Source organism: Buceros rhinoceros, unplaced genomic scaffold (assembly GCF_000710305.1).
Source record: "Buceros rhinoceros silvestris isolate BGI_N320 unplaced genomic scaffold, ASM71030v1 scaffold18000, whole genome shotgun sequence".
NCBI classification, from domain to species: domain Eukaryota; kingdom Metazoa; phylum Chordata; class Aves; order Bucerotiformes; family Bucerotidae; genus Buceros; species Buceros rhinoceros.
The window spans coordinates 38,417-47,542 of record NW_010391521.1 but is presented as its reverse complement, the minus strand read 5'-3'; positions in this window follow the sequence as shown (position 1 = coordinate 47,542).

Below are 9,126 nucleotides of genomic sequence, written 5' to 3'. Positions count from 1 at the left end.
CTGATTAATTGCTATTTTGAGGACCCGCTGGTGGCGAGAACCTCTGGGGAGGTGCTGAGATTGTGTTCATTTGCAGCAAGAAGAAAAATGAAAAGGTTAAACAACCATATGATGAGGAAAAATTGCTCTCTGCCTAGACACGGCTATTAACAACTCTGCCTGCAGAAGGTCACAGACATTATCAGTGACTTAGTGTAGCACTTGGAGAAGGAATCAGTGACTTGATAGACTCCTTAGGTGTAAAAAATAGCTGTGTTATGCTCTCTGGCCCTCTTGAAGCAGCAGCAAGCTGAACACCAGGACCAGAGCTGATGGCAATGGCAGTTTGTACAAGTCGGTGCAAAAGCACATGGAAGTGGAGAGAGAGCCTGGCTCTGCCCATGGATGAAACCCATGCCCATGTCCACGAAACCCAGCAGGAACAAATAAGTGCATTGTTTCCTGACAAGAGCTGAAAATTATTTTAGGCGATTACTAGAGTAATAACATTTGCGTCCTGGCAGGCTGCTTATCTTTCATCAACAGGTACTTCCTGGTACTAAACCGTAGCTTGTGCAAGACTTTGTATATGCTTTATCTCTCTCATCCTGCAACAGATTGTACATTAATGCACAAGCAGGAAACAATTACTATCATTCAGTGATTCAAAAATATTGACTTTGTGACAATGTGACATCTCCCTGTCTGCTGTCTTTGTTTTGTGAATTGATCTCCAGAGGCCTCCTGGGAATACAGAAGAGATGAGGGGAGCTGAACATAACCCAGGTTGCCAGTGCAGGAGGAGCAGCCCCTGCCGTCTGCCAGCACACACTGCAAAGACAAAAGGGAGGTGCTGAGACCAGGCAAATAATTTTCACTGAATTATGATTTGGACCTTAAAATTCAGCATCCCACCTGAGGAAAGGGATTCTTCAGATGCAGAATTTGCATTGGCTTTCAGAGGAGTGCACATAGGTCGGAACAGAAAGGCTGTTTCAGTCTCTTGGTAGTAGACGAATACATTAATTTAACATCTGGATTCTCAACTGCCTTCTGCTGCCTGTTCTGCTGCCAGTGAGCCCAGGCATAAACAGGCACAGACGGACATTAAGTTTACCTTCCACGCACTCCTCTGAAAAATGGACTGTGCCATGTCTGAGCTGGCTAATGAGTCACAAATCTGAACAATTATTAATGTGCTTTCAGGTGTCTCAGATTGCATCAGCCTGTGATTAAAGCTTATTTGATTGTACCTGCTCTGTTACTGTGCACGGAACTCCAAGAGCTCAGTGAATTCAGCATTTGTCATAAAGGAGATAGAGATTTCATCAGAACTCTGAAATTTTTCCTCTTCATTTTCTGACTAGCTCTGAACGCAGACCTGTTTGATTTTTGGTTTTGTTCAGTCTGAATCGCCTGAGCTGCCTGTTCAGTCACTGGTTCAGCACAGGACTGAATCTACCCAGCAAAAAATTTATGAAGTCTAACATGATCTATACATTCCTGAGAGAGACTGAGATGTTGTCAAATTAAGTTTCAAAAAATGCATGTTTCTTGTTGAGTTTAGGCATGAGGGAAGGTATAAGAAGTGCTTATAAGCATTACAAAAATTGTCTCAGAGAAAAGAGAGAAGGCACTGGGTATTTTGCCATAGTTAGTTTCATGCATTAGCATTGTTCCTTAACGTGCTACCAGTGACCATCACAGCAGAGTTCTCCAGCAGTGAGAAGTGAAGGTATCAACACGTCTGCTTGCACTTGGTCGGGGAAACAGCATGGTGTTTAATTTTCAATAAAAGTAAATTAGCAGGTTAAAAAAAAAAAGGCAAGTGCAACGTATTAGAACACTATATACAAAGAAGGCTAATTTTACAGGATAAACCTTTAGGGGGTTTCCTGCCATCAGAATTGATAAAGTTTCACATGTACCAAAAAAGAAATCCCCATGGTAAATAACATTGTCAAGGGAAAAGTATTCCCATCTTACAAAAAGCTATAATCCATTTAAATTTAACTCCCAGTGCAAAAAAAATGCTTTCATATCCAAAAATGCTGTCTTCCTGTGAGGCTTGTATTTATCCAGTTGAAATTACTTGTGCTCATGATTGTTCTCTGGAGTTGAGACCAGCTGGCATACGCCAACCATGCCCGTGCTACTGCACTCCTTCCAAAGAGGGTGGTCACACCCAACCTGCCTGCTGGAGATGGTCCCCAGTGCCACTGATAACAGAGACGCAGGCAGCTCTCTCCCTGCGGCTGTGACCCCACAGCAGTGATCCTCGTCCTTCCAGGACGAGAAGCCTTTCCAGCCTGGAGAGCGTGTGATGCCAGCAGCACCTGCTTAATGGAGGGATCACTCTGCCCGGCTACACATCTTTGGCATTCCTTGCCTTCACACCTTGTCTTACCTTACCTTCTGCCCTCACTCCGGGGAAGCACAAATGGATTCATTTTTTTTTTTAACATTACATATGTTGTTAAAGGCGTGTGTCACTTGGCAAGTTTTTTAAGCTGATTTGAGATCAGAAGCATCCTAGTAAAAGGGGGAGTTATTTTGAAAAGGTTTTTTATGGCAAGTCTACTACATATCTGTTTTCAGTTCAAGAATGGAAAATGAAAGCACTAGATACTTCAGCTTTTTAAGTTCAGCAACTAATGTTTACAAAAAATCAAACATTTTTATCCTATGTCTTGAAATAATGAAACATTAATTTTTTTTGAAGATTCCAGGCTAAGTGGAAAATAATGTTGTAGTGTTTGGGTTTTGGTTTTTTTTTTAATTCTCTCACATTTCTTGAAAATATTGACAAGCTTCTGTAAATCACAGTCAAACAGTGCAACAGAGGTCTGACGAGCATGAGAAACTTCTCTGCTCTTTCCTCCAGAGAAGAAAACAGTTAAATGGACCCAGCACTTAGTAGCATCAAATACATTTTGCTGCTGAAAAGCCGTGCTTGATTATTGCAGAGGGGAAGACGTAAGGAAGAACAGGAAAGCAGTCTGCAGCTTGCTGCAATAAAAAACAGAACAATCTGTTCTTGGTGAAGAGGGCGAAGAGGAGGGAGCCAAAACCAGAGAGGAGGGGATTTCAGTTAGCTGCTCCTCAAAGAGGCCTCGCTAAAGACGATCAGAAAGTGCTGGAACAGGCTGTGGAAGAGTGCTTGTGAAGTCTCTGCTCTTGGCACAGGCACGAGCCAAGAGGGGAAGCCTTGATCATTTTTTGGTGTTACTGCCAGCCCTCTGAAATGTGTGTTTTTACAGGTATGTGGGATCATGCAGGCACAGGTAGGCAGGAGAGGAGACAGTGGTAAGGAAGCAACATCAGTAGTTGTACGGGAGAGGACAGAGACTCTTTTTACTAGGACATGGGCAAAGCATTGGCTGCAGGAGCAGCTGGAGGCAGCAGGGAGAAGCTGTATTAGCTGCCTGTGAGGGGAATGCTACGCTTGTCAGCCCATGGAGCCTGACTGACTGCAGCTATTGCTTCAGTCTGTGTGGTACCATTTCTAAAATAACCACAAATAGGATGTACTTTTTATTGTTGTTCTCTGGATCTTCCTCACTAAATTATGATGGACTTTTTAGTTCCTGTCTCCAGAAACTTAACAGTGGTATGTGAGTCAGACGCTTTTCTCTGCCAGGGCATGCTTGACATGGCAGCATGATTCAACACAGGCCTATTCACCCCAACAGCCACCTTCTAATTTGCTTTAGTCATCAACACGCTAGTGATATACACCATTGGTCTACTCAGATGAGAGATGTCTCAAGCCCCCTTCTCGCCATGACCTGGTCACTTGAGAAGTTACTTTTGTCACCCAGATGGGTTAGTTATAGTCAGGATCCTCTGTATTTGTTCCACCTTGGTATATGAGCTGCTGTTTCATCAGCGAAGATCTTGTTCTCTGGCTGCGAAGAGCAGATTCAGAGGGGGATGAGTCAGCAGACTAAAGACCCAGGGCCAGCTCTCAAAACAGATTAATGTCAAGTACTGGCACTTACCCAGTCTTAATGCTGCAGTCCCAATACCATGTGGCTTGTGACCACCAGAATGTGAGCATTCAACTCCTTTAAAAGTACTACTGTTCAAAGAGGCCCTCCACCCCAATTCTGTCCTCATCCGAGAAAGAGTGAGACCTCAGCCATTTGTACTTAGAGCCATTTTAACCACCAAGGACACCCCAGGTATCTGCATAGAGCTACACAGGAGTTAGCTGCGCTGTCCTCAGAGAGATGCTGAAGGAATGTCAGACCACCTAATGTTAACAGATGCTGGCATTTAGGCAATATAAATTACCTTCTAGCTCTCCCTCCTATAGAATTACAGCATCATAAGAACACTTGAAGTTCAAAAACAGTTTGTGTGGGTCAGCCCAAAGGTCTGCTGGACCAGTCTCTTAATTCCCACAGTGGCCAGCAGCCACCATTGGGGTGCAAGCATAGGGCGTGCCTGTAGAGCTCTCCCCCATCTGCCCTTCAGCAACCAGACATTTCCAAGCTTCCTTAGCTGGAGGTCACACCTATAGAGCTATTCTCCATTAATTTGTCTACCCCCTCTTTGAACCCATTAAACATTTGGCCCTTGTGAAAATCTCAGAGTAACAAATACCACAAGCTATGAATTGTCATGCCTTGCAGTTCACACCCAGTGTTGCAAGAAGCCGTTCAGATTTTGGGCACCCTCACTGATGGGTGAGGACAGGAAGGTAAGTGGTGATGTTGTTGGCAACGTCCAGCAAGACTGCCTCTGCCAACACGTTTGCCAACCTCCTGATGAGGGCTTTAACTTTGCTGGGACTCATGACCAAAGCCTGGGGTGAAGGAGAGGCATGGGGTGGCCCTAACACCTTCCAGCTGAAAGCAGAACTGCTGCCAAGCAACACAAGTGCCCATATAGCACAGATGTAGGACTCAGCACTTGGTCTCGTTGAACCTCATAAAATTGGCCTTTGCCCACTGATCCAGTCTGTACGGATCCTTCTGTAGATCCTCCCTACCCTCAAGTAGATCAAAACTCCTGCCTAAGCTGGTGCATCTTCATAAATCTCCAAATTTCAGGTGCCCAGGAGAATGTCTTCCTTAAAATAAATGCATGCATTCCCTGCCCAAACGCACAGATGCCTTTGACAGCCTCCAGGCAAGCCCAAGGTAGTTTGGTGTCCATTTCCCCCCCTAAATCTTCCAAGGGAGCAAAGCTCTCATAGACATTCGTAACTCTCAGCAGAGAGGGATTTGTCATCACAGCCTGGGGTATTGATCTGAGCCCACAGCTCTCACAGGACACCTATGTGGGATAAAGATGAAGACAGATTCCTTCTCCACTATCTCCTGGCTCCTACAGCTTGGCTTTTGGATTGTTTTTTGCAGTATCATCATCCAGCATCCAGTTGGGCATGCTCTTCATTTCTGGAGGAAGCAGACCACTGAGACAGGAGAGTCTAGCTAGAGCTTGCATGTGAGCTTCTGTGGCTTTGCAAATGTTGACTAGGAGAAACTGCCAAATCCCACTTTCTCTGGGGTTTGACAGCAAAACATGCATTTTTCAGATATTAGCAAGATATAAATAACAGGCTCAGATGCTGCAGCCCTTGTAGCTCAGAGCTTATTTCGATTTTAGCAAAAATCACATCCGTATGACTCTTTCACTTTGAGGTGATGGGGGGGGAAAGTCTGCTGACATGTAAGAAGGAGAGTAGTTTCATGGACTTTCCCTTTCAAAGGCAATCTTGTGTTGTTTTTTCACTGCAAATTGAGGCAAAAACACACTTTAAATTTCTGGCAAAAAAGCTTTCAGCAACACAATTTCAGGTAAATCGTAATGTCGAGTTCTGATGAACTCAAAGTGCTTTGGCTCTGGCATGAATCTTACTGCACATGGCCAGCCAGCCATCACTGAAATAATGAAACACAAAGATGCTTCTTTTTCCCTGCAGCTTTGGAAATGCAAAATTAAAAACAAAATAAAACATCTATCCTAGTTCTAAAATTACAGGTTATTTTCCTACTTCTCAACATGGAATGAAATACAGAGAATTCCTTTCAGTAGCTGCACATAATCTCAATCCTACGGGCTTCCTTTCTACCACACAGCGGTTTTGAAAATCGAGTTAGAGATGTCTTTCCATACTGTTCTGTCTCCTTCTGTTATGATGGCATTAAAGGCTTCAGTGAAATGGATCTTACTTTAAAAGCCCTTTTTTTAAAAGAATTCACATGAAGGAGTGCTTGTAAACTAGTTCCATCTGCGTACTACCCCCTGTGTATTACAAACCACTGAAATGAAAAGATTACAGTGCTGAGAGGATTATCTTACAAGTGTGATTTTCTCGTGCCTTTGACACAAATGATTCAAACCTTCGGCTCTATTTTGGCAGCATGGTACTAGAGGTAGGAAAGGTCCTGAAATATATATTAGTGCCTTAATTTGGTATAGGATGATACAGGAGATTAAAAAAAAAGCAAAACCAAACAAAAACCCAAGAACTGTTGTTTCCTTTGCTGCTCCTCTCATAGATACTGATCTCTAAAACTTCCAAAATCTGGATAATCTCTTTCATCGGCAAACACTCAGCTAGAGACATATGGACCTGCACTGGACGTACCACATCTTAAAAATTTGAAGGACTCCCCCCACGATAGTGTGCCTCACTCCGGGAGAGGTTGGCAAGAAATGCTGAGCTGTGCAGCAGTGCAGCCTGGTAATGTGGCACTGCCAACGCTAGCAACAGGCCACTGGCTTTGTGCTGAGCCTGCAGAGCTTCAGGACAAGGGCCTGCTTTGTCTGAACTTTTCTTGATCTGCCTGTAGCTTTGTTTTGCTTCCTCCTGTGACAGCAATTTCTCTAACTGACCAGGTACCTATAGTAATTTGTTTTAATTCTATTTGTCTCTGTATGGGGTAATAGTAATTCTATGTATAATGAGGTGTTTATGCTAATACAATACAGGGCTGAGAAATACCAAACTGGTACAATTACAGAGTCCTTGAGAAGTGGAGGCACAGGATGCAGCACAGAGCAATACAGGCACGAAATGCTATAAGCTGGGGCAGAGGCATGTCATGGGAGACCCCACAGCTCCCCATCCATGGTCAGTTAGGGAAATGCAGACCTGGAGCTGAACAAAACTGGATTTAGGGATAGCAAAAAAAAAGAAAGAAATAGCCTTTCATGTAGGTGAAATAGACCACGTACAGTAAATTCAGCTGTAACATAAAGCTGCAGACCAGATGTCCTGGTTTTGCAGGGACAGACTTCTAGCCCTGCCATGGTCTGCAGGCCATTAGCGGTTTGGAGTCAGCCTGGGCAGCTGACCTGCGTTGGCTAAGGGGTGTATCCCGTTACAGGAACTCTGTAACATCCCTCCTGCTCTTTCCAAGGTATGTCATGCATGTTGAAAGCTGCAAACTGCATTAAGAGGAGTTTTGGCTGTTAGGTTGTGCGCGGTTATTTTCACATCTACAGAGTTGAGGTCTGTACAGCAATGAGATTGCTTTGCCCCTTCCGAGTATCTCCCTTGAAACGGGGTGGTGGCTTCTTCACTTAGTTGGGAAGTTAGGCAGATGATGTCTCTCTCCATACTGGCTGCAGGGTAGTGAAGTCTCTGTGTATGCCGCTCGCTTGACCCTTGATCCCTATTTAGCATATAATCAAGAAAGATTTTAAACAGAGCTGACAGCATGTGTTGGTTATGCCCAGCAGACTCGGCATCAGTTATTCAGATCTTCTCGCAAAGATCCTGTCCAGCTTGTGAGGAAATACATCCCAGCTGTGACACGTTCTTTCCTTCACAACAACAAGCTTTGTTCTCCTTCCATCTGTCCTCTATTTTAACAACTGCTGGGAAAGAAAAAAGACTATGTTAACCTCCCATACATGCAGACAAGCTTTTTTTCCATTACCTGGATGCTCTTCTCTAGCTGCAGGTTAGGTGGGAGTCCCACAAGGAACAGGAGACCATAGCTCCCAGGAAATCAATCATGACCCCACCTTGCACAGCGCAGCAGACATCTACGTCTCTTGTAGGGGAAGGGGCCAAGGAGCATTGTACAGTGGCACAGTTCTGCAGGCACATGCTGGAGAGGACATCCCACCAGGAAATGCAGAGAAGCGGGCACAACAAATGCTGCAGAAATGGTAACAGGATTCCCAAACGTTCTAGCTCTGTGGGCCAAGTTAAAACACGTTACAGATCCTCCTTCATTTTCAAGACCTTTTCCACGAGTCAAGGAACAATTTTGGCCCCTAGGAAATTTCCTGATGATTTTAGAAGTGTGGCATCTAGCGTGTGCGGTTAGCCCTGAGGCAATAGAGACGAAGCATCCAGTATCCATACTTCTCCCTCTAGTCATCTGGGCCACGACCATTTACACCAGCTAATGTTCTCCGTCTGTGACTTGCTGTGTATGTCCATCATGAACACTGGTGTTGATGGGGACACCACCACAGCACAACTGCTAGCAGGAACTGGAAGCAGTCATTTACACAGCATGGGGTCAAGGACATTGGCATGGGTTAGCGTTTAAGTGTTTGTAATCTAGTTTTTCCTGCCTGAAAACTTGTCTTTTTTAAAACCAAGTTGGTCATAGTCTCAAATGGATTTATGCTAGTGAAAAAAGTAAATTAACAAGCAACCAGACTACAATTACTGCTGTGTTTCTGATACACTGTTCCTGTGTTTGAGGCCAGACAATGACAACAAGAATTTGTTAACATTATATACCCAGAAATTGAATAATCTGGCATGTTTGTTATCTACAGAAGAAAGTCAACATCTTCTGACGGATGAAGCCTCACAAGTTTTTGTACACAGTCATACGATCTGGATGTCACCCACAACGGCTGTTTTGATGATGCCAAGCAAAAAAAATCCCCCCAAAAATAAAAAAAACCCCTGAGATCACATAGTAACAACAAAAATCAACAAAACATTTCTCAGAATAGAATATTACAAGAATCCTAATTACACTACTACTGTAAAATTATTTAAGGTCTAATAACGTACCTTTAGTCCACCACCACCAGTCGCCTCTGCCAAGGACAGAGGCTGCAGTGCTATGCTGCAGTCCGTGGCATTACTCAACACAGCTTCCGTGACTAGAAGAGGCTCTGCTGAGTGGCACTTTCAGTGTGCAAGTCCAGCTCTTTCCC